The 26054-nt window shown below is 40.2% G+C and overlaps 1 long non-coding RNA gene across 6 annotated transcripts in view; it reads left to right on the top strand.

Annotated features, from left to right (window-relative positions):
* Positions 1-597: 597 nt before the first annotated feature.
* The window catches only part of LOC118255977 (uncharacterized), an 85895-nt gene continuing 60438 nt past the window's right edge, over positions 598-26054 (top strand). For 3 of the 6 annotated variants that reach the window (XR_007709233.1, XR_007709239.1, XR_007709237.1), the window contains exons 1-3: positions 598-761; positions 1585-1679; positions 21828-21939. This is a non-coding gene — a long non-coding RNA (uncharacterized LOC118255977). Of the gene's footprint in view, positions 762-1584; positions 1680-21827; positions 21940-26054 lie in introns of those variants that run through there. The other 3 variants (XR_007709234.1, XR_007709240.1, XR_007709232.1) reach the window with 3 other exon arrangements.

Below are 26054 nucleotides of genomic sequence, written 5' to 3'. Positions count from 1 at the left end.
AATTTTCCTCCTAGTAGCTGGCAGGGTGCTATGTTTTGGATTAGAATGAGAAGAGCGCTGATAACATGCTGATGTTTTAATTGTTGTAGAGCAGTGCTTACACCAAGCCAAGGACTTTTCAGCTTCTCGCTCTGTCCTGCTAGCGAGCAGGCTAGGGATGCAGCAGGAGCTGGGAGGGGACAGACCCAGGACAGCTGACCCAAACTGGCCAAAGGGGTATTCCATACCATCTGACGTCATGCTGAACAATATATAGGGGTGGCTAGCCGGGGTGGGGGGGCGGCTGCTCGGGGATAGGCTGGGCATCGGTCAACGGGTGGTGAGCAATTGCATTGTGCATCACTTATTTTGTACACATTATTACTATTAATACTATTATTATTATTATTATTATTATTATTATTGTTGTTGTTATTCTTTTCCCTGTCTTAATAAACTGTCTTTATCTCAACTCACAGACTTCACTTTCCCGTTTCTCTCCCCCATCCCGGAGAGGGAGGGGCGAGGGTGAGCGAACGGCTGTGTGGTGTTTGACTGCCAGCCGGGCTAAACCACAACAGGTCTGTCTTGTTCATTTTTTCCCTCGCTTTTCTTTTAGGAAAAGCTTCCATTGTCTCCATGTAATGATTAGATGTTGGTTATAGTAACAGAGAAGGAAACGTCAGATAACTGAAGCAAAGGCAAAGGTATCTTCGCAGTCAAGTTACAGAACACCATCTTCCTGAGAGACGGGAAAAGCAGAGGAAGAAAGTGGGAGACCGGTATAATACCTGACTGAATGTGTTCCATGGGCAACTATGCTATTTCTTTTTTTCCACCTCTTTCCAGATCTAGACCCTACAATTACTTAACAATTAAATCATTCAGCAATTATTTAAATAACAAATTATTTAAAGCTTAATTAACCAGAATATACCCATCTGAAATGTGAACAAATGTAGAGCAGCAGGGAATAGACCTACCCACACAAATTCTCCATCTTCCAAAATGACGTAACATGGATTATTGCCTGCCTTTTGGTCCAAGAACCTAGAAAATGTGGGGCTTTTTAGAGTATTCCAGTGAGGAGGAGAGAATGAGAATAAAGCTGAGCTAGTATATTTTGCTCTATTTATTTGCAATGACACATTTTTTTTGTATTATTTTTCGAGCATTGGAATCTAATAATTTTATAATCATAGACTTTTATTTTGGGGCCAAGCTTGCCTTTCTGTCTCTTGGTGAGTCCCAAGTGAATCTAAATCCTCTTCCGTCTTACTCTGTTAGCTTCTCAATCCTTTTCTATCTGAGCTGCCCAGCATCTATTCATACTTAGAAGAAAAATATATCAAATCCCTTTTATCTAGAACAACTGGATTCCCTTGTCTTTGTTTTCTTCAGGAAAATGTACTTAACATTTGCTACAACTATCTTCAGTGAAAGGAAATGGTTGAACTTCCCAGGTTCAGCAAGATTTAACTCAGTCTCTAACAATACCCATTGCAGTGCTATGGAAAAGCCCAGTTTGTTTTAGTCAAAAGATGTTCTGGAACTTAGGGCCTAGAAGAAGACATCTGTCATCATTCCATTTCTTTTATTTTTCAGGACTTCAGGTGGAGAAGCATCTTTGGCAGAAGCAGTAGCAGTATCCCATGAGAAGAGAGTGATTTTTCCAAATAGACAGCTCTCATGCTATTCAGGTTGGAAATTGTGTTCTTAAATGTCATCTAGAATACAACAGACAGTTAATTAAAGTCAAAGAATGCCAGTCCCATGCACTCTTAGGAACTGATAGTGATTACAAAGGAAATCCATTGTCAATTTTTCTAGTTTGGATGAGGAAACATCATTAGGACCACACCATAGCATAATAAGTTTAGAAAGAGTGGGGTGTGAGTGACAACAGAAGGGTCTAAACTCAAAACCTTTGTGCTAGGAGCAGACACAGATGGGAAGGAGCTGCCTTGGCCACTGAGGTAATATGATTATCTTAATCAACATGGAATCTAGCAAAGGCCTTGTAAAACACACTAAAGAAGCATAAAAATCATTTGTTACAGTGTGATAAGATATTTAAGTGGGAGTAGAGGTTAACGAACAGTTGATCTTTTTGGGCAATCAACGTGTCACAGGGGGCTGGTACAGTGGGTTTAAGTCCCAAAGCTGAAGTTGTTCTGCCTCCAGTTGTTTCCTAGCTCCTTCTGGAGATCACCATCTTTATGACAAGGAATGTGTAGATGAACAGTGAAGCCACTTGAGCCACTGCTGTTTCCAGCCCATTTCAGAGGTTATATAAAACTTGAGCCAAGTTCAGTTAGTATTCCAGTTTGTGAACAGGAATGTTGTGGCAGTGTTTTGCCTAGAGTTCAGATACCACAGTTACATGTTGGTGACCCCCAGAAAATTATTACAGAAATGTAGCTACAACACTGCTGTACCTCCCTAACAGCATCATTCTCTCTTTGTGAGCTGACACCATAAAGTTGTGCCAAAACTATTCATTCTGTGGGCTGAAAAGAATGGTATCAGATTTGGAGACAGAGCAAAATTCCTGTTGAAGCAGCTGCTTTTGGTCTTAAGATCCTTACCCACATCAGACAGAGTGTGGCTGAGCTGACAGAGCAGAATGAAGCAGGGCTGCAGTGGGATAACAGCTCCCAGCAACATTGAGCTGAGCTGTCAAAAAAACATGCAAATTCTATCAAATATTTGGAAGGTTGAAATTGATGCTTGCCAAGACATAACCTGTCAAGGATCTTAAGACCTGGACAACTCAAATGATTTGTTTTTCAAACCTGCCTAGTCACTAGGCAAGTTTCTCTGAATTGCCCCCAAACTGGAAATAAATGACTTTTTCATTACCTTCACCTATATGGAAACTTTCTATATGATGAGAAATGTTCTTTGAAAATGCAGCACTGATAGAACTGGGATTAAAATTGTGGTTTAAATCAAATGGAAGGGAGAGAAGAGTGAAAAACAGTCTGTGAAGAAAGCAGATGGCTTCTGATGTGATCAAGTTCAAACTTGTAGTTGCTTTACCCATGTTCACTGTTTTAGCAAAGGCCTTCAGGACTTATACCAATGCAAAGGCTGACACTTTTTTTTTTTTTGCCTTAATCTTCTTTTTAAGCAATGGCTGAGACCTTTGGTAAACATAAACAAAAATGTTTATGGTTTGTTCATGCATGTGGAAGTAAGTACAGGAATTTAATTATTATTATTATTATTTTTTTTTTCACAGCTTTTGGTAACTGAGTGAAAATTGGCTAAAGCTACTCCTGTTTGTTTTTTGTTTGTTTGTTTATTATTATTATTTTTTAAGATGATAGCAGTTCCAGCAATCTGATTTCAGTCTATGTAACGTAATAATCCCACTGCAAATCCACAGTATAGGTTTGCACTTGCAAACTAGATCCTGCAATACTTTAAGGTGGGTCAAACAATAATAGCTATCTGAGCTCTTTTTCATGTTCCCTTTTGATATTAGCTGGGATAGATGCAGGGGTTTGCATCTGAATTTTCTGGTACTTTTGTAAGAGGCTGTGCTGTACCCCAACTGCTGGCTCACCCACATTCTTGTGAGGTCATGCGAATGGTCTGGCTGTGAGCTGCTGCTGCTGAAGGGGAACACATTGCCTTTCCTTCCACAACTGCTCTCGGTAGGTGACAGATAAGCTGAGAGTGACATATGTCATCTAACTTTGACAGTAACCATGAGTCAGAGTATCCAGCAGGGCACAGGCACAGCACAGCGTCAGTTTGTTCCTGTGGCTTACAGAGAAGACCTGCCTTGAAGCCTGCAAGGTTGTTGACAGAGCAAGTTCTGCACTACCATCACTGAACTGTGTAGATACGTCCTACACTTTCTGTATATATTGCACATGTTTATTATTTTATTCCTGGAGTTATATGTAATACAAAACCAAATAAATGTGCTTAGCTCCTCCCAGAGCACAACAACATGGCATTGCTTAGATAAACTGATGTCTTGCACATATAGTGTGAATCAGGAAGGCTAGATAAGGGCCTGGCCTGTATATTCATGAAAATGCCCCAGTGAAAGCAAAGTGCTCAGGCAACTCAGGCTTGATCATTTGTCTGTTGCAGCCCTTTTATTGGTAACATAGCTCTGTATGTCTGCCAGATGTGCACTGTCATCAACACCTTTGTCCCTTTAGTCCTTATGATCATTAGAAAAGCCCCATGAGGCCCCAGTCATGCTTAAGGTCCCACAATACTCAGCACTCTATCAGTGGCTAGCAGTTAAGGGCCTCTGTCCTGAAGCATAGTGGGGTACAAACACGTGCCATGTCAAGCTTCATCAGCACAGCAGAACTGAAGACATTCACGTGTCTATGTGAGAAGAGAAAACATTGACTGGCCACAGTCACTTTGCTGTGCTTCTTACTCTTCTTTTTTTGCCTGCTCAGTTTTAACTTGTTTTATAGGTGCAACTGGGTTCTCAAGCAGGATTGAATTTTCATGCCTGAAATGTTTTGTAATACATTCATACTGAAATAATATATCTTCTAACTAATGTTGTTATAAAAAACATTTAGGTGTCTTAACAGAAACGTGTGAAGTTGCTTGCTTTATTGGCACTGGTTTTCCACACAATAACATCCATCTGCACTTAAAGAGATAAGACTTGGCTGAACACAGAAGTATTCCTCTTTATAAATTCTTTCTCTCTTTCCAGGAATTAAGGGTTACTGTTTGCCCTGCCTCTTATCTTGTCTCTGTGGCCTAGATAACTTGTTGGAATGTGAGAATTTAGTAAAAGCTAACTTTTTACCTCTGCTTCACTCCGTTTAAGACTGTTTCTATAGCAGCAAGAGATGAATTTTTTGAAGAAAAGTATTTTGTTCTAGAGTTTTTCTTGTAGATCTAATATTGTTGCCTTCAAGAAAAGAAAAACAAATACCTTTTTGAGCCTTTCTTTCCTATAAGCTTATCAATTTATGTGTGTTTACTGTCTCATTGGATATTCACTTGTGCACAAGGTAAGTCAGATCAGACAAGTCAAGCAATTTGTCCTTATATTCCCAAATGAAATGTTATCTTTTGCTATACACCAGGCTTATTTCATATCAGGATATATCTTTGAGCAGAAATCATATACATATGTACAAAAAATGCAGAAATTTACTTTCTCTCAGATTTGTCAGGTGAGGGGAGGATGTCTTCCATGATCTCTGATGATCCATGTTCAGCAGCATCGAACAGAGCAGCATGCAAGTCACAGTAATTTCCTTGTCACTACAGTTCTCCATGTTCTGTATGAGGCAATGTTGATACAGAACAGAAAATGGATCCAGTCTGTTTCTTAAGTACAGCTCTGCAGTGAATAACAGGATTTTCTGCTCATGGCTTATATTGGTTTGAGTAGCTGTAGTATTCACAGCACTATCTATAACTCAGTGATAAAATCTGTAACACTACACCCATGAATGACTACTGTTCAAATATCAGGGCCTCCTCAGACTGGGCCAGTGATGTCAATTAATACTTTTATACCCATCTGACAGATTCTGAAACTGAAGGAGGGAGTGAATAGCTCACCTAAAATCACACAAGTTAGAAGCTACCCACGAGCTTTTATACACAAAGCATACATAATATTATGCAATATATATTAAAAACTCATGGGTTGTTTCTAACTTGCTGTGTGATTCACAGCTGTATGAATCCCTCCTTCAGTTTCTGAATATATAAATAATAAGACCATTAGTGTTTATATTTTAATAGCTTTTCCTTTTTTTTTTTTTTTTTTTCCCCTCATTCTGCTCTCTTGCCCCTTCCTGGTTAGCAGCAGACACACACATGGCAGCTGCCATGTTTTGGAGGTTGCTTTCTTCAGCTCAGTCAACTAGGACATTGTGGGCAGTTTCCTAGGTGCATTTCCACAAATGTTCTGCAAGTTGTACTTGAAACTGCTAGTAACTTTAGATTTGATCTGTGAATAGGGTGACGAAGATGGTGAAGGGCCTAGAGGGGAAGACATATGAGGAGCGGCTGAGGTCACTGGGCCTGTTCAGCCTGGAGAAGAGGAGGCTGAGGGGGGACCTCATCGCAGTCTACAACTTCCTCGTGAGGGGGAGTGGAGAGGCAGGTCATCTATTCTCCGTTATCACCAGTGATAGGACCCGCGGGATGGTGTTAAGCTGAGGCAGGGGAAGTTTAGGCTGGACATCAGGAAGAGGTTCTTCACCGAGAGGGTGGTTGCACACTGGAACAGGCTCCCCAGGGAAGTAGTCACTGCACCAAGCCTGTCTGAATTTAAGAAGAGATTGGACTGTGCACTTAGTCACATGGTCTAAACTTTTGGGCAGACCTGTGCGGTGCCAGGAGTTGGACTTGATGATCCTTATGGGTTCCTTCCAACTCGGGATATTCTATAATTCTATGATTCTATGAGTTGAGTAAAACTTTTAAAATCTGTAATCCAATCAAAAGCCAGTGGTCCCTGGCAGTTTTGTGTAGCTAATATTTTATTTTGAGATATATAACAAGAAAGCCAATGAAATCAAACAGCTAGCAGAGTGATCTGGTGCTCTTTCTTCCTGCAGGAATTTTACCAAAAATGTAGTCAGATCAAAGGAGATTTAATTATTTAGGTTTAGATTTCAGGTGGGACATATCCAAAGTAAAATATGAATGCAAGAATAAATTGCTTGCTGGAAACCAAAGGCTGCTGGAGTCAGGCATATACATTTATTTATCATGCAAACAAATATTTACTTCTAACTTATTTATACACTTCTTCCCTTCTAGTGATATGGAAGCAGTTTTGTGGTCAGTGGGATCTGCTGGATGTCCTTTCCTAGTTCAAGTATTAGATATTGTAGGTGGGGCATGCAGTCCTGTGCGTAATCTACTCCATCTGTTACAAGACTGAAATGAACATTTGGTACACATGCCTGCCAAATGAACTGCTGCAAGCTGCCAAAGTGTAACATGTTAAAAGGGAGAGAAGGTTGAATTTCCTGATTCTCTGATGTCTGAGAATGTGGCAATTGGAAAATTATTTCTAGTGCAGCATAGAGTGGAAGAATACCAAATTATTTATGTTCCCTTCTCTCTGGAGTTTCCAGCCATCTTCCCACCTTACACCCGTGTCCACAGTTGTGTCTCTCAGCAGTGAGCGGAGGTTTACTGCCACCAGGCATTACTCAGTCCCTCCCTGAGGTGCACAATCAGGTATCCTGTTTTTCCCTTGGAATCTCCTTGCTTTCCATTTCAAAAATATCACTTCTCTGCTAGCATTCATGGCTGCCAGCAGAGCTGTGGTTTTTGTTGTTGTTGTTTTTTAGTCTAGGAACCAGACCAATGACAAGATGCTGGGTATATTATGCATCCAGCTTGTGTTTCATTAAAGCTACGGAGACTTGAAAGACTTCTCCTGGGGGAGCTAGAGATCCCATTAAGACAGGAAGCGTGCCCACAGTGACAGAAGAACACATGTATCTGCTTTTCCTCTATTTCCTTCTGCTTAATGTAAGAATAGCTTTGAGGTAGGCTGGGGCAAGTGGCACTTGCACAACTGTGTGCTGCTGGTATGTTGCCAAAGTGTGTTCCTCGGGCTCAGTGTGGAGCCCTGTTGTTCTGTTGTTGGTGCAGCTTGTGTTTTCTCTGTGGATGAGTTAGTCCTTGGTCAGTGGAGGAGCAAGAGGATGGCGGTAGGGTTTGGGAAGATAGCTTGGCCTCAACTTGCTCCTGTTGCGGAAAAAGGAAAGTCACTTGCAGTGCACAAAAGTGTCCCTCCTTCCCCCCAACAATCAGGAGGGGGCAGTGGAAGCCTGTCAGCTGCTGCATTGTCAGTGCCTGCAAGACACTGTGTGGAACTGACAGCGTAAGCTAAAACTGAACACAGGTAGACCCGAACACCCATATTCCCATGGTTTGTGGAAAAGAGGTGTAAAACCTGAGTGACAATCCGCATCCACTCTGTTGGGGGAGATGCACCTAATGAATGTGTGTACGGTGTGAGGAACATTGGGAAAGGAGAATATCTGGTATTTGGAATACTTTGCTATTTGATTCCCTGAGGACCATGTGTGTGAACAGAGGACATATGGTAATGGATGTAGGTGCAAAAGGACAAAACACACTGATGTCAGCAAAACAGAAACAAGAAGCGAGTGGGTGTACAATGAAATCTGCAGCAGCCAGATCATCTCTCTCTTTCCTGCTCTCCCCTCATCTTCCATGAATAAAAGATAAGACTGTCAAGGGTACTGTCTAGACTGTGTATTGAAGAAAATTCTGCAGAAACAATGGGACCACAAAACAGATTGAACGGGAGCTTGAAGGTTTGAACAGGTTTTAAATTTTGGATTCTCTTTTGGGAATGTTTGCTTTTGGGACATTCTGCTTGAATAGGTAATTCTTGGTTTTATTGAAAGCATTGAGGTTTCCCTTTGCCTGTGCAAAGCTGAAAGCTCTGATTTAGACAGAGCTATTGTGTACCTTAATTTGATTGAACAAACACAATCAGTTATAATGAAAACAAAGTATTTCTATTCTGTACTGCAGGCGGGTGTTGCACTTCTCAGGGATGGATTACAAGGTTGACAGGATCTGCCCTAGCACAGTTTGATATTGTCTTGCTCTTTACTGCTTCTCATAGGGATTCTTGTTGAAAAAATATGTATTACAAAACAGAGAAAGTAATGATGCATAAAATAAAATAACAGAGCAGAATAGTGTCTGACCCAGAACTCCTTCTAAATGGGCAGTGGGGTCATATCTTTGTAGGTGATCCAGTATAAATTAAATTTTAGGTAACTGTTCTCTCCCTGACTACTCGGTTTTCTGCTTGGCTGCTTGCACAGTTCCCTCTGGGTCCTGTCTTCTGGTTGCTTCAGGAGGGAAGACGCACCATGGAAAAACCACGTGGGTGCTGCATTCCACCAATTCCTGGCTGCTTGGAAAGCTTTGCAGTGGCCATTGAAACTCGGTGTAACTTATGGTCAATGGTAATGCTGATTTGCCTCAGGCTAGGAACTCGTATGGCTCCAGGGGTAAGGGGCACCCTTCTAACTCAGGTCCTGTGACACGTAGAAAATGCCTAAACCCAATGATCTAGAGATAACAGTAGCCAAGCGAGGATGTAAGTATTTATCTTCAGTATCCAGCAATGAGTCCAACTTTTATGCCTGAGCCAAGAAATAAAGGCTGTGATGTTATTAGCACTTCCTCTTATCATAGCTTGGTGCATGTGTGAAAGAAAGAGGAATTGCTTGGTGCACGTGTGAAAGAAAGTGGATGACACATACAGCTGTCTCGCATAAGGACCCAACAGCAAATATGACAGCTAAATCAAAGGAAAATTTTACCAGATGATAAAATGTGGTGTTATTCACATAAGTTCAGACACTAGCTGAAGGCATGTTTACTTTCATAAAACCAAACAAAGTAAGAACTTGCCTAATCCCAAAGTTATAGCAAAAGCCAGCAACACAAACTTACAGGAACAGTGTGAGAGTTTGTCTATGTTTCAGATTGTACAAGTATTTTCAGCTCAAGCACAAGTATCACTTCACTTATTCCATAGTCTCAACTCTTACAAGGTTTCCTGAGGACTCCAAGGGGATTCAGTGGGAGCTAACCATCTGGACAGGTTCCTGGACCTAGAAGCCAAATTTTGCACATTGAAGTAACTGCAATTGCCTCAGCAGCCATGTGGCGTGAAACAGACCTTTCAGAATATACCATCTCAGGACAAGAATGATTACTACTGCAGCAAGCAGTGGTGCAGCATTCTGCAGCACATCACAAAAAGGGAGGGAAAAAAGACTTTAAAGTGAAGTGAGTCCACTTTAAGCTGAAATAAATTAGTTGTGTTAGAGATTTCCTATTTAGACTGACAGCTTGGTTGAACAAGGTGGAAGAAAAGAAGAGACAACTTTTCAAATGGAAAGACTTCTTCAGTTGCATCTCCCAGAAAAACTGAAGCCATACACAGACTCCTTTGCAGCTGACTACTATAAATAAGCAGATCTCATTTCTTTTGGTGGAGTGTATATGCTGAGGTGTGCAGTGGTATATATTTCTTGAGTTCAGAAGGCATTGAGAAGAGTGACAAGTAAAGAACCCAAGGTCATGGCCACTGCAAGGCAGAAGTTTGATCTTTAAAGCACTGAGTAATCTCAGAAGAGCTAATTGCAGAAAGAAAAAGGGAAATGAGTGAAAGAAAGCTAGTGTCATTGTGGATGCAAACACTTTCACAAACACCTTGGTGTGGAAATCCCTGGAGACAGCAGCAGATCTTAAACCACTGGGAGCCACTGAGTGGCTGAGAGGAAGGCTCACCCAGTCAGCACTTGTTGTTCAATACAGTTAGCTTCCTGCAGCTCACTCCCTTTCCCCCAGGACGATGAGCTCACAGCACATACTCTTCCCCTGGCTGCATGCCATGTGTTGAAGTGGATTTGGAATGTGATCTGCATTAGCAACAAACTCATGCTATACAGAGGCAACTCTTAGTGTATTGCTTTTGCTAGAGTGCCCCTCACATAATTATGATTTAATTGTGTTACAGTCATTCAGGCTAACCTATAGCAACATTACCTCATCCTTCTCTGTGGGCAGATTTTACTCAAACTGTTTAGTAAATGTCTCACCAACAGGCCAAGGTAGGAGCCTTCTTGTGTTTGTTTACAAACCTTATATTCCTGCCTGACAGTGTAACAGTACACATGGTTCTCAGAAGGTCACACCAGCCTTTTTGCCCTGTAATTTGTGTAATTCTACCTGCTTCCATCTCAAGCAACACTGATGCATACGTATTTCCCTCACAGCCAACCACTTCAGAATGTCCCAAATCTGCAGTTTTTTCCTTCCCTGAGGGTGAATACCTTCTCTGTTCACTGAATGGTGTTGCAGGTACTGTAGGTAAAATGCAGACTAAAAGAGCAAAGAAACAATGAAAACAAAGAAAAATGCAGAGTGAGTTCTCTCATTTTTGCTTAACAGAACTCTTTGCACTGTGTAAAAAGCTGCAGGTGTGATCTTACTGATGCCAGGGTGTGAGCTGTTCCGATGCATCAGTGGCCCGCAAACAAGAACACAGTCTTATTCCTGTGTCAAAGCTTTGTCTGCAACAAGGATTCTAGAGGGTCTCAGGGGAACAGAAGCACATCAAAACACGTTTTAAGAGCAGCAATGCTTCCAAGCACCACCAATTTTGAGATAAGCAATAATCACTGCTTGTTACATGTATAAGAGGGTCAGAGACAGATCCTATTTGTGGCCATAATTAGAGTTGTACAAGTACACAAATATGCCTGCAGATGTTGACTCTCCACTAGGAAAGCTGTTGGCAAGGGTGGGATTGTTGAAAGTAGGCAGTGAGATGCACTGTGTGCACAGACTGCTGCTGCCAACTTTGTGGAGTATGCCTCAGTATGCTGAGTGATGCTTAAAATGCCTTCTGATCAATATTACAGTGGTAATGGAGAGGCACATTTGGCCACATCTTTAAATGTGTATGAAATAAACTTCTGTATAGCCAGTGAGAACAAATGAGTAATGCAAATGTAGATTAGAGACTTTGAATACTGCTTTGTTGAAGCAATAGCCTGTGACAATGCAGGCTGCATCAGCAAAACCACAAATGGCAAGGTAAAAACCACCGATTTTATATTTGCTGCAGTGGCAAGTAATAGGAGGAATCTTCCTATATTCTCTTCACAACATTAATTTATATCCCAGAGTGAATTTTGTACTCTGCTATTCTGATAACCTAAGCAATGATCCCCAAGCAAGGTCATATTACACAACTATGGTTTTACCATGAGCAGTATGATTCAAGGACAACTGGTGTATGTCATCACACCATCTCCTGCTCAACTCTCAGCGCAAAGGTGAAATGCAAAACAGAAAAAAAAGGTAGACCAGGAAGAGATGTAATGTTATTTGCTATGGCTCAGTAAGAGGTTAAGAATTTTGCAGATGTTATTGCAAAATTAGAGAAGATTGTCTCTCAATAATGCTTGATAGATTTTGATGACTGGGAGAAATGCTCCAAAAATGGAGGAAAGCAAATATCACTCATATCTTCAAGGGGGACAAGAAGGAGGACCCAAGGAACTACAGACTGATCATTGTCTCTTTGATCCCTGTAAAGGTGATGGAACAGCTGATCCTGGAAACAATTTCTATGTGCATAAACAGCAGAAGAATCATCAGAAGTAGTCAGCATGTATCCATGAAGTGGAAGTCATGCTTGACCAAGTTGATAAACTTCTATGATGAAATGACCAGCCTGGTAGAAGAGGGAAGGGCAGTGGATATTGTCCACTTGAACCTCTGTAAGGCCTTTGACACATTTCCCCATAAAATTCTCATAGGAAAGATGTTGGCTGGATGGGCAGTGAGTGAGGTGGGTCAAAAACTGGCCAAATGGCTGGGTCCAGAGGTGATCAGTAGTGCAAAATCTAGTCAGAGGCCCGTAACTAGTGGTGCACTCCAGTGGTTCAGTACTGGATCCAGTCCTGTTTCACATCTTCTTTAATGAGATGGATGATGGGGCAGTGTGCCCTCAGCATGCTTGCAGATGAAACAAAACTGGTGGGTAGTGGTGGATACACCAGAATGTTGTGCTGTCATCCAGAGGGACCTCAACAGGCTGGGTCAATAAGAACCTCCTGCACCTGGGGAGGAATGTTTCCAGGCACCAGGACATGCTGGGGCCACCCAGTTGGAAAGCAGTTTGTCAGAAAAGGCCCTGGGGGTCCTGGTGGGCACCAAGTTGAACATCAGATAGAAATCTGCCCTTGCCACTAACAGTGGCTAGGGCTGCATTAGGCAAAGCATTGCCAGCAGGTCGAGGGAGGTGATCCTTCCTCTCTACTCGGCACTAGTGAGGTCACACCTGGAGTACTGGGTCTGGATCCAGGCCCTCCAGTACACGAGAGACAAGGACATGCTAGAGAGAGTTCTGCAAAAGGCTAACAAGATCGTGAAGAGACACAAACAACTCTCCTATGAGGAATGGCTGAGGTGAAGGGGGGAATATCATCATGTATATAAACACCTGAAGGGAGGGTGCAAAGAGGACAGAGCCAGGCTCCTTTCAGTGGTGCCCAGTGACAGAACAAGAGGCAATGGGCACAGACCGGAATACAGGAGGATCCCCCTGAACACCAGGAGACATTTCTTTACTGTGTGGGTGCCAGAGCACTGGCACAGATTGTCCAGAGAGGCTGTGGAGTCTCCTTGGAGATCTCCAAAAGCTGCTTGGACATGGTCTTGGGCAACCTGCTCTGGGTGGCTCAGCTTGAGTAGGGGTTGGACCAGATGGCCTCCAGAGGTCCCTGCCAACCTCAACCAATCTGTCATTCTGTGATTCTGTGAAGGAAAGCACAAATTTTAGGAAATTCCATCAAAGGAAAGTTCCAAATACTTTATTATTTTTTTTAAATATATTTTTTTCCCATTTTTCTTTTTTTTTTTTTTTTTTTTCCCTCAAATTCATTGTACCTCTTCATACATTATAAAAAGTATCTGGAGACAAAACACTCTTTGTCCTCAATCAGTTAACACTTAATGGGGAAAAATAAGATACTTTTTTTTTCTAATTCATTAAAAATTAATCAGAAGTAGTTCTTAGGTTTTGTTTCAAGGCCTCAGGAGATGAGCAGATAATATACTACTATGAAGGGGACTTAAACTTACATTTTTTTTTTTTTAAGTTTAACTAGAAAAGAGGCTTCCACCAGTCTCAATGAGAGAAATGTTGTCTTCTTGATAGTGAGGACAAATTTTCAGAAGTCAGTTAATATTTTGACATATCAGCTTAAGTGGCTGCAATAAGCCAAGGGCTTTGCTTTGAGTTTCAGGAGCACACAAGACACTTGTTCAATAAATGCAATAAGCATGAGTCTTTGATTTCAGGAGATGTTGCATACAGCCACAAACTGACAAGATGTTTTTCTTCCTGTGTTGGCTTTTTAATTTATTACCTTCTTGTTTCAGAATCCCCAGTCCTTTCTTTTTGTTCTCCCCATCACTCTATTTTTGTTACTTAACTTGCTACCAGAAAAGGTAGTCATAACAAGAGAATGAATAACAGAGGACTATCCACAGTTAAGCTTGTCTTTTAATTTCTTATTAGTATTAGATAAAATAGCAATATACTTGCAGACTGCAGTGGAACTGAATCTTATTATTTGATTTGTTCTTTGTCATTTAGCAGTACATGTAAGACCCAAGCAGTGCTGAAACCTAAGCATACAGGACAGTAAATAAAACCAGAGCATGTCAGGAACATCCTTCAGGATCTAAAAATCAAATTAAATCTAGTCACATCATGTATGTCCAAGTGGAAATAGGAAGAATAGGAAGAGGAACGAGGGGAAGTCTTAATAGAAGGAATGTTTTAATAGATATTTGAGAGAGGCACAGCACTAGAAATTTTGTAGTTGGAGCAGCCAGATCTGAGAAGGCCATTACTCGTAGACCATGCTTAAGATCATCAAGGTGCAGGCAGAAGTGATGTGGTCAGGAACAGAGAAACCTGTTGCTCCAGATACTTTTATGTAGGAATGGAAACAGGGAGGAGAGCCAAATATAAAATAACATGTTTGCATTAACTGCAAGGATCTGGGGTGTAGAAAGTCACCTTGATGCTGTAGATGGCAATGATGACTTCTTATGATGCTTCTTTAGGAACAAGAACGAGGAACCAAAGTGGCACAAGTATAGTGAGACGGTGCAGGAGTGATGCCAAACAGGCACTGAATCACTTGGGAAAGAACCAATAGTGCAGAGAGGTAATCATTGAAAACAGGTGGTAAACAGTCTGCCAGTAGGAAGCCTGGGCAAGTAGCTTGTGAGTGAGTCACTGAGGTGCAGAGCGTCTGGTTAGTGAGCAAGACAGAGCAGAGGAACAGCCAGACTGCCTTGGCTGTGGTTGTAGAACTGTGCAGTTGCTGTACAGCTGCCTCTGGGAATCTGTCAAATAGGGGGTTACCAGGAAGCATCTTATCGGTGCTTCTATGAATAAGACAGAGTTTGGCTGTATGAAAATACTTTTGAGGGAGTTGGCTAAATTGATCTGATTTTGATGTTGGGAGTGATTGATAAATGGACCCAGACAGGACCAGAATCCTGTCCTTTCTGATGTGGGGAAAATCAAGGGAGGAGAAAGCAGAATTGTCTTTTAAGCTGTTTCTGATTCCCTGGTGTTGGCAATTCCTGATGTGTAAGATGGTTATGTAGGCAGTAGAGGCTACTTTAAGGCTACTCTGCTCTCCCAGATCACTAGAAGCTAGCAGTCTTCAGCTGTGCTTTCTTGCTTCCCTTTGCTAGGTCTCTCTGTTGGAAATGAAGAGCCAAAGCAGGTACCAAAGATTGAGATTCCCTGGGAAGTAGTAGTCTTTATCTTCTTGCTTAGAGAAGCTTTGTTAGTATTTTGCTTGTGTAGAAATCCCACATGTCTGGTCTCAAAGAGGGCTTAGCGTTCAGTACTATGTGAGATGAGCTTACTTACATTGAACAACCAGTTCCAAACAAAATTTGACTGAAGCAATGGTTATTTAGACATAAGCCCAATTTTAATTTAAACTGCAAGCTAGTTTCACTTACTTATCAGTGCAAAACATCAAATTAGCAATTCATTTACCTTCATCATGATGTTTATGGAAACTTGATTGGAAAGGGTGGCTGCAAAATGCAAATATTAATTTTAAAATCTCATAATGTAAACCTAATATACTTTTGAATTATTTAATGGGACACTGCAATATTGGTAGATGGTATTTAAATTATTAACACCATAGCTTTCCATCTCATAGGCAAGACAGTTTTTACAGGAGCCTTCCCGTTTAATGTGACCAGACTGATTGCATTTGTTAAGAATTCCAGTCAGTACACCATAGTACACCGTGTACTGCAAATAACAACAACAACAAAGAAAAAGTAGTATATAGAGGTGTCATTCCATGATTTTTACAGAATATCCTGTTTCCTGGGTTAATTTATTATTACTATATTTAATAAGGAAATCAAAGAGTGATCATGTAATATTTTTTTTCTTTGATTTTTTCTTTGTTCCATTTTGTTAGGGGTTATTGGCTAAAGTGTTTTACTTACACAGAACCATAATTGAACATGGTGCTTTACAGATAAACATGCCAGGTCCTGTGCTGAAGGATGTGTCATTCATCCAAAACAGATAGAAGTAATGTTTTGTGTTTCAAAATCCACACGTCCATCTGCCTGCCTCTGTTTAGTTATTTGATTTACCACACACATTTTTAATGCTTGTATGACTGTATTATCTGGCCAGCCTACAGATGGATGACATTCTCCATTTCTCTGTCATGTTAGACCCAAAATAGGTAAGGGCCTGTAATTGTAGTGATGGCCTGTGTTGGACAACAAGCTAGGCTGATTACACTGTGCAGAGGTGGATACTTTGTCCTGCTTGTCACAGGAAATGTTAGTTCTGGAAGAAAATGTCCTGCCTCACCTGCCAGGCAATTCTCCCAGGATTACTCAGAATCTGGATCAACATTTACCATCAGGATGGGCTGCAAAGTTAGGCCATCTCTTGGGTTATTTTTTTCTTAAATAGGCCCTGAGTCCCACACAGCCAACTGGTGTGAACTACAGACAGGTATTGTAACATGCTTTGTCAGCCCATGGACAGGTGGGGCACTGCTGCAATACAGCACTCTAGTGGCATCAGCCAGAGGCTGGCCGTGGAAAGATACCAGATCTGCCTCATCAGAATGCACTCCAGGAACATAAAGTGGTTTGACTTCACTTGCTTGCAATTAAGGCTTCAAATGCAGTTGAAGTCACCCGTAAACGAAAATCCTCAGAATCTGAGGTAATCTTGATTAATCTGGTAACTGGGTAATCTGAAGAAAAATGAGTTTCAGCCAGCTTCCCAATTAGACGTGTTTCACACTGTAAGGTCCACCCTTAGTGCTTTGTCAGCTGCCTGTTTGGAAATGATAGATATGAGAACAAAAGTGACGGATCTATTTCTGAAAATGCTTCTTGGTCCAAGTATTCTCTCTGAGTTCATTTCTCTGAGGATTTTCTGGACAGCCATATGTAGACCCAGAAGCTGAGATGCTTCTCTCCTTTAGAGATTGTCTTTTCAGCTTGAGAGCCAAGTACATTCGAGAGGGAATATCTGAGCAACCTCTGTGGCTTTTCTTCTTCTGGCTCCGAGCAGTGCACTGACATTAACTGTTGATAGTAAAGAATTTGAAAAAAGAATTTGAAAATTGCGATCTGTGCTCATTCACTGTGCCTTTAAGAAAATCAAATATATTGTGCCAAGTAGGATGGCGCATAAATAAATAAATAACTCATAGCAGCTGTGAACCCAGTGCTTGCCAGAACTGTATATAGCAGTTCCCAGAGACCACTGGGAAGTTGTGGAGGAAAAACAGTTTTAAAATAACATTTTTTAAGTACAATTTTTAAGCCAACTAATAATTTAGAATGTAACTGCATCTGTGGATTTGTTTAAGCAGAATAAATGTGGAATGAAAGGAATATTGACATCAAGCAAATATTTAAAAGGATTGATCAGAAATATACTCTTCCTCTACACTATCCAGCATATGAGGACTACAGATTTGGGGAAGTGATTCAGACATCATCTTGCATCTTGAAATTTGATACAAATCCATTTCCACCCCATTCCTGATTTACAACCTGGAGGATTGTGAGTCAAAGTGTTGTGAGCCGTGCTGAAGCAAGAAAAGATGTTGAGTCCTGAGTACTATGTGCTTGATCTTTTCAATAAAGTGAAAAGTGTGCAATGCTAAGTACATTAAATTCCCATTGCAATAACCAGTTTAGGACCATGTTTTTTCCTTCTTTATTTATTTTTTAAACAACACTCATTGCTTAGCAGTTTCCAATTGTGATACTAATGACTAGACTTCCAAGAACTTTATGCTTGGTACACATGGCATTTTTTTTCTAAAAATCTGACCCCACTTTTGAAAACTAAGAGGTTTTGAAAACCTGTCCCTTGCTTAAATTCTTAAACTTGGCTCATAATTGTACATGAAATTATAATACAGATATGGATCTCCTGAAAAAGAAAACAAACAATGAAAAGTTGAAGAAGACTTGCCCTGTCCTCCCAGTCTAGCCTTGTCCACATGGAATAGACTCCAGTGGAACCATATACTTAGGGAAGCTTTGCTAACAGTTCACTCTGCACAATTTAAATGCATAATATTTTCGTTCATTGGAAGAGTCATAAAGAATACTGCCTTGTTCTCTTCCTGCATGGGTGCAGTGCTTGGTTTGAATCACTCTCAGACAGACTCATGGAGATCTGTTTGCTATTACTACATCAGAAATATTCATATAAATTGTGCTTGTGGAATTGCCTACTGCTGTAAGACTTATCCTCTCTCCTTCATTTGGGTGATAGTGGCAGAGAATTCGATGATGACTACAGGTTTTGAAATGCATCAGCACTTTGAATTTTATGAAACGTACCACATCTGTTCAGAATTTTGTACAACAATAGCAAATGTAGGACCAACACTTAACTTCCAGCCATATTAGAAAACAACTCATGTTGTCCTTGCTGTCCATTTTTAGTTGCTATGGAACTAGGTTGCCCTGTAGTTTAAACTGAGTTTAATACCTCTTTTCAATAAATGTTTACATTTCTTTGTTGCAAGAAAAAACAGTAATGTTCTGTTGAAAAAGATGATATGACTTTTTCTGCATCAATGGATGATCAGCTTCAAGATTCTGGTGAAGTTTCCTCGAGGACAGAAGTTAGAAACTGAAAGCTCAAACATTGATGGCTGGCCTGAATGGAAAAACTTGGGCTGAGTATTGCTGGATATTGGAAAAACAGAACTGGACAGATAACACCAGTAGATTGTTCAGTTTTCATCCACCCAGTGGAAAATAATGAAAGAGAAATTGACTTTAAATTATATCGAACATTGAATAAAATAGCAGACAGTTATAAAAAGAATTTATTTTTCTGAGTGAGTCTGAGTTGTGGGCTCAAATTTTGGGTGCCCAAGCTCAGATACTGTTGAAGATATTTTGTTTTAGAGATTAAGGTCTTCTTAATGCGTTTAAAGTTGATGCACTGAAAATGTAGTCAAAATGGAAAGTTTGTGCTGCTTTATTTAATGGACCAGCACACCAGATGCTTATTAAATGACAAAACATTTAAATAATTTGGATATATGTCATCAAAGAGAAAAACAATTCAAAATTAATATACTAATTTACGTGTATGAAATTTGAAATCCACAGGATACATATACATTAAAATGTAAATGTGATAAAGGATGTTTCTGAAACTAAAAAAGAAAATCCTGTTGCAAACAGACAGATCTCATAGTATAAGAAATCAGTGACTAGGTAGGGGATCTCAGGTTGGTTCTTAAGGATACAAGAGTTCCTGGAAAGCACTGATAGTAACAGGTTGAGAGACCTCATGTTTTCTGATTTTTTTGGGAGCTTATGAATTAAGTGAATAAATAAATAGTTAAATAAAAATTGATTCACTGGATCAAATTATATTATGAGTAATGATTACACAATTCCTGATTATAATTACACAGTTCCTCAGTTTAGATGATATGAAAAAGAACTGACATGTAATTTCTGATTTAACAGTCCTGTTTTAAGTATGAGTGAAGGCTTGTGGTCTGAATTCATTTTTATATTAATCATGAGAAAAGCTCATGGGCTTTTCATCACCACTGTAGAACATTATTTATTCAGTACTCAGTTATGTGAACTAATCATTTCTTAGTGACTAATTGATGATTCCTGTAACATTCAAAATGCTGATCATTTGCTCATTGTTCCCATGAAGTATGAATAGCTCCATGTGCAGGCTGTATGATGATATTGCATGTTATGTGATACAGACCTGGATTAGCTTGCAAACTTGTCTGAGGTGGCTTCAAGACTCAGTTAGCAAAATCACTCCATAATTGTGTATGTGACAGTAGCCATTAGTATACACTCCATCATTATTTATTTTGTATATGTCACATACCTAACTGAGAGACAATTTAAAATTTGTTGACCAATTTCATTTTGTGCATCAGTCAGTTCAGTTATCATTATTAACACGTGCAAGAGATCTTTTACATAGAAAAAAATGTAATTAATGTAAGTAAAACACCTGTAAAATTATTTTGAAAAAATCTCTACATAAAAACATTTCAGTCCTTTCCAGCCTTGAAGCAGGAGTTTAGTGTACCACTACATGTATGGGACTCTTTTTTTCTGTTGCTCTTTGTTCCAGTGTCTTTGAGATAGTTTTCTGTTTATCTGTCCCTTATTTATCAGTGAACATTCCCCATCTCACACTCTAGTTTTGCAATTTATATGTACAATTTGTACACGGAATCAGGAGGAGGACAGCGGTTTTCAGGAAAATCTGTGATGACTGATGGAAAATTGAGAGGCAGGAGCAAGGATTCAACTGGTGAGAATGTTGTTAATAGGCAGTGTACAGGTGGTAAAAACAAACGATTGCTAAACTTGCACCTTCTCACATACCCACCCATGCTGCAGGGCTGGGAAGAGTGGTTCTCGTTGTTTGTTGTTTTTTGTTGTTGTGACATTTTATTTTTTTTTTTGTCTTTACTTTTTCCCCATATTTTATTGTGTAGGAGGGACCTGAACCATATGTACTATTGTTATAGTTCTAATATGAAAGCAAGATGTGAGTCTCAGAGCTCCAGTCTCGTTTTTGGAAAACCAGTTTTGTGATTTTTCTCAGAATTTAATATTGAAAGACCAAATTCTGGCCAGTTCTTAAAGCTTCAGTCCATGTTTTACCTCTTCTGACATCAACAAAAATAATTTAGGATATTGTCCAAGAGTGTTATAAACTACTGATTTTTGGAGCTATGTATCCTAATCTGGGCAACTGGCATCAAGGTATACTAGTAGATACCTAGTGAGTATACCTTAGTTAGATAAACATGCCATAATCAGCTTTCTCTTGGCTGACTATAGTCTTGAACAGATTCATGGTTATTGCTCTTGTGTTTGGTGTGGTTCTTGATGCTGCTGGAGTGCACTGGGTGTGATTGGGGTGTGCCTGATAAGCTTAGCACCTTGGGACTGACGTAGGGAGCATCCACAGGCCCTGGTGAACCATTGGAGGGAGCCAGGCAGAGAGTACGGCAGTGACAGATGCTGAGCTAAACCAGAAGCACCCTCTAAACTCCTTGCCTCAAGATTTACTTAGCAGTAGGTTTAGGCATAGGTCATGAGGCTTGCATACTTTGACTGAAGTTCTGCTTATGTCTTACTTCAGAGATCTAAATACTTTTAAGAGTCTGAGTCACAGGCTTAAAGCTGTAACACCAAGGCTGTGAGCAGACTGCTGCATGCATCTTCATGGAAATCAGGGGCTGTGATGACAGCCATTGTCAGGGTCATGGTGTTAGACTATTAGATGACAGTCTCTGATGAGAAAAATAAACTACCAGCTAAATGCGAGGTCACAGTAGATCCTATTCTGTGGACTAAAATGTTGCACAGGTCTGGGGTAGATCCTCCTCTCCCCTTGTCTCCACCCATGAAGATTAATTTCACCCACAAGGAGTGGGAGCTCACAAGGATTGATAAACTGAGCATTGGCATTACTTGTTTTGTAATGTGAGTTAAGACCACCATCTCTCCTGTGTTAAACAAGCAAAGAGGCTGTCTATTTCTAGTGAACGTGAGGATGAATCAAATGCTATGAGTAAAATAATGAAAGAAAAGGCAAGAATTTTATACATTTAAAACAAGGAATTAAAAGAAATTAGTCAGAGTTTTCTGATCCAGCCTGTATTCTGATGTTCATTTTTTTTGTTGTTTAGGTGGTGACATTTACTCACAAGTTTACACAAATGGAAACATGGCATTCATGAGTCACTGGTCTTAAAGTGGTATCAGGAATAAAAGCCTAAGTTTCTTGACTCTTATCTTCAGGTAAGAAAACAGACTACCCAAGTCAAATCATTTGTCTTGTGTTTGAATAATTGCTAATGAAGAAGATGATAACGCAGAATCTCATTATACAAATATGTTGAAGGATATATATGGGGAAACAAAGATCATAGATCATCTACTATTTTGGAATTGCTGGATTTGGACCTAGCTGATGGGCTGCAGATCAAGCTAGAGCATGTGCCTTATTTTGGAAAAGGCATGTGATGGAATGACACAGGAAGAGGAGGAAAAACTCCAATATCCAAATGTTGCACAGTCTGTAAAAGACAGGATGTTCACAGGGCTCTTTTGAGGTGGTTAGAAAGAAATGGACTCCTTTATCCACTCAAATATGCCCATGACATATGTGTTTTCTGTCTGTGATCCTGTAAGCACTACCTAGGGGTTTCTTTTCTTCTTTATGGTGATTGCCTCATTTGGAAGAAACACTCCTTTGGTCCATTGTTCTGAATTAGTTTATATTGTGGGTAGAAGGACCCAAAGTGGAAGGAATAGGTGAAACTTTCTGTTTCTTGCTCTTTGACACCTTGCTCATTGGAATTGCAGTCACTTACATCTCGAATCCTATGGCTTCATCTATGTCATTCGTTGTGAGTGGACTCAGAAAAGACTGTGATCGACTAGGATCAGCTTTTTTTCCCAATGCACATGACTGCTGCACAGGCTTTGTACAGGCCACCCATGGGCAGCCTTTTTGTTTTAAGGTGCATATGAAGATCCATTAGCTCACCAAGCTATTGGACTTACTGGGCACATGGTGTGCTTCATAAAGTGACCTCTGGCTGCACCTGGGGCTGTACTTTCACTCTGTGTGAACCATGCATTTGGTACGGAACCTTGCCTTGGGGCATCCTTCACAAGTACAAGACAGATGTATCCTTTGTGCCTGTATATGCAAGGGAAGGACTTTTGCCACAGATCAGCAGAGGTCTGCTTTTCGCACAGCTGTATTTTATATAAATGTATAAATATAGGAAGGATTTCACTGCAAACTAGCACATTCTTTGTGAAGGATACTTAAAATCCTTTAGAGGTTTTTTCTGTTCCATAAGTAATACAGTGGAAGAAATTGGAATCTAGGATGAAAAGCCCAGGCAAGCACAATTGCATGAGATGATCTACAGCTCTCCTGTAGTATGGAAATATATTATTTATACTTCCTTTTTTTTTTCTCCTTTTTTGTTATGGTATTCTTAACTGACTCTATCTTGGCCCAGGACCAGAGTTTCTAGTACATCCGGAATTACATATTTGTGGAACATAAGTACTGAAGATGTACAATTTGTTCTTTATAATTTGGATCCTCTTGTAATCTTCACTTGTAAACCCAGATAAATAAAAGAACTTGCCTGGCTAAAATGTGCAACCCTTGCAGTTCTGCCTAATTGCTTCCTCATTGTAGGCCTCTTTCAACTCTTCTCCTCCATTTTTATTTTATTTTATTTTTTTCAAAACTGGGAAGACATTTCTGTCTGGCTTTATGTATGGCAGATTGTTGAAGGCAACCGCTAGATAAACTTGATCACCATTTTGGGGCTGAGAAGGTAGGTATCGAGCCTTCTGCTTGATGCCAATCCAAAGACTTGGCCAGAATAAATCTTGTTCCAGCTAAAATTAATCTCTTGTATAGAACATTTTTGATAAGTCAGCAAAAACTGATTTTTGCGTTTGAAATAACATGCTCACAGTGCTCTGAAGTAGAATCCAGAGGGTAATTTGTTTTAGCTCAAATGGCAGGCTGGTGCAGGTAGGCTAGAATGCTTACCAGAGGAGAGAAATGCTGAACCAGCAGTTAAAGACACTGCCAGTGGTGGGGCTATTTTTGCACGCAGATATATGGCAACTATCAGACTCTTCCAAGAGTCTTCCAGACTCATTCCTGTTGACTATCCCAGGACATGGTCAATTGGTTTCTTATAGCCTTAATTTATCAATTTTTATTCCAAAGCTTACAAATCTGAATAAGACACATGGTCAGGTAGCTTATGCATTACCTCTTCTTATGCAGTAAATAATATATATCATACTTTCATATGAAAGAGAATAAAACAGATATGCTTATATTATGATATCTCTTTCAAGAGGTCATGTCTTGGCCACACCAGAAGAATTTAGTTTGACTGACAGCTTCAGAAGTGCACTCAGGCTATTCAATTTTATCTGAAAGCTACTTTTTAAAACATGAAAGTCTAGAGCCTTTTACAACAGAATGTTAACCTTTAGCCTATGTTTGCATAAGGAGTGCGTTACCAGAATGAAAAGACATATCTACTGTATATTAGCACTAGAGCTAGAAGGGCAAAGAATTATACTTTATACATATACCAAAGCCACTGTGGCCTCCTACTCACCTGCCCCCAGGGGAAAAAAGCTATTCTGAAGAAAAAATGTTGTTTTTCCTGTAAGGTATTTTATCAGTGTAGCTGTGTTGGGTAGGGCTCAGACCTTTGCACCCTTTCAGAGCAAATTACTTGGACTGGAAACCTAGATGAATACTTGATTTTCACTTTTCAGATCTGTACTTGGAGGTCATTTGTTAGTATCCTAGCTCCCTGGAATGCACTTCCTCCTAGTTTCCTAGCAAATGAAAGTCTTGATACTTGGGTTTGATCTTTTGGCTAAAATTGCCTTCTGAAGTGTTTTATTCAAGCTGATTCATCTTAACACCTTCATCTAGTTACTTCCAAAATTTCTAGATGATTCCTGCCACGTGTTAGATCATATTGTAAAGAGAAGCTGCCTACAATATTTCATGAAAATAATATGAGTCATCATTTGTTTGCTGTTGCATTGGTTGCTATACAATTGCCTGCTAGGATGAACCCTAGGATGGCTGTTTCCAGTAGTCTGAGTCATCACTTACTAGCCATGGCACTTGAAATTTTACCTGTGTGTTGAGTTTTACACTGTGTCATGGTACATGGAAGGAGATACCTACTCTGGGATCTGAAAACGAGCTCTTTGGCAAACCTCGGAGGAATGCTGGTAGCAGTGAGAGGCAGAGATTTCTGCAGAGCACACCATAGACAAAGTACTGATAAATGGTTTATCCAAGGCAAGCTAACTTTTGAAAAGTTTTTATTTGGTAAATGTTGTCTTTTTCTGACAATTACAGTTCAGGAGGGCAGTCCAGAAATTGTTCCAGTTGCACAGTATGTCTTAGACTGGCCTTTTCAAAGGGGAAGGGGAGAACAAAAGGGGAGAAGGAGCTCTGCACAAACTTATTCAGTAAGTACAGATGTAGTCAGTGCTAAATTTGTCTGGGGAAGAGGGGAGCAAAGGCCTCTTTTTGTCTTAAGAACTGTGATTGCTAGCAAAGTTTCAAGACTCCTGAGGGGATCAGACAGTACTTCATTTGAGAAAGCTATTTGTATTCACTGTTCTTGTCTCTCAGACATATTCCACATGTGATCAGCATGTCTGTGCTAGCAGAATTGGGCAGAGTAGATCTGGTTGAAGAGGCACTTTGAACTATCCTTTTTCATTCAGTGAGTGACATCCTCTTTTGTGGCTCTTCTGAAGACCCTAGTGCAGATGTGGGATGTGTGGGCTGTGGTGGGTCAGTGTGAGGAAGTGCTTGCGTTGCTTCCCATAACCCTCCCTGAAGTCACACTGCTAGAGGGAGGCCTAACATTGCCTCTGGCATGAACGAGCTCTCCAAGTCCAAGACCTAGAGCATGGATGGAGGTTGGGAAGTGAGAATGACCTCCATCTACAAACCACCTAAACCACATTGACCCTTCTCAGCTCCTGTACCTCACTTGTCTCACCGAGACGGAATCCTCCCTATCTATATGGGATGTGGTAAGCTATTTAAATAACTGTATTGTTTTTTTTCTGGTCCTCAAGGCAACAAAATTTATTTTGCCTAATCTGCTAAAAATCTGTGAACTGGCTGTGATACCTTAGAGAAGGTGGGAGTAGCAGATAGCGAGGTGTGCTTTAGACCTAACCAATTTATCTACAATTTAATGTTTTGCTTCCTGGTTGGCAAAATTCTGGCAAGGATGTGTATTAAAGGAACATAGAAAAAGTGAGTTTACACTTCGTCAGAGTGTTATTGTGTAGAAAACACGAATTCCATAGAAAAAATC

This window comes from Cygnus atratus, chromosome Z (assembly GCF_013377495.2).
Source record: "Cygnus atratus isolate AKBS03 ecotype Queensland, Australia chromosome Z, CAtr_DNAZoo_HiC_assembly, whole genome shotgun sequence".
NCBI lineage: Eukaryota > Metazoa > Chordata > Aves > Anseriformes > Anatidae > Cygnus > Cygnus atratus.
Note: the sequence above shows the minus strand (reverse complement) of the source record. Positions and strands in the feature narration are given on the sequence as shown.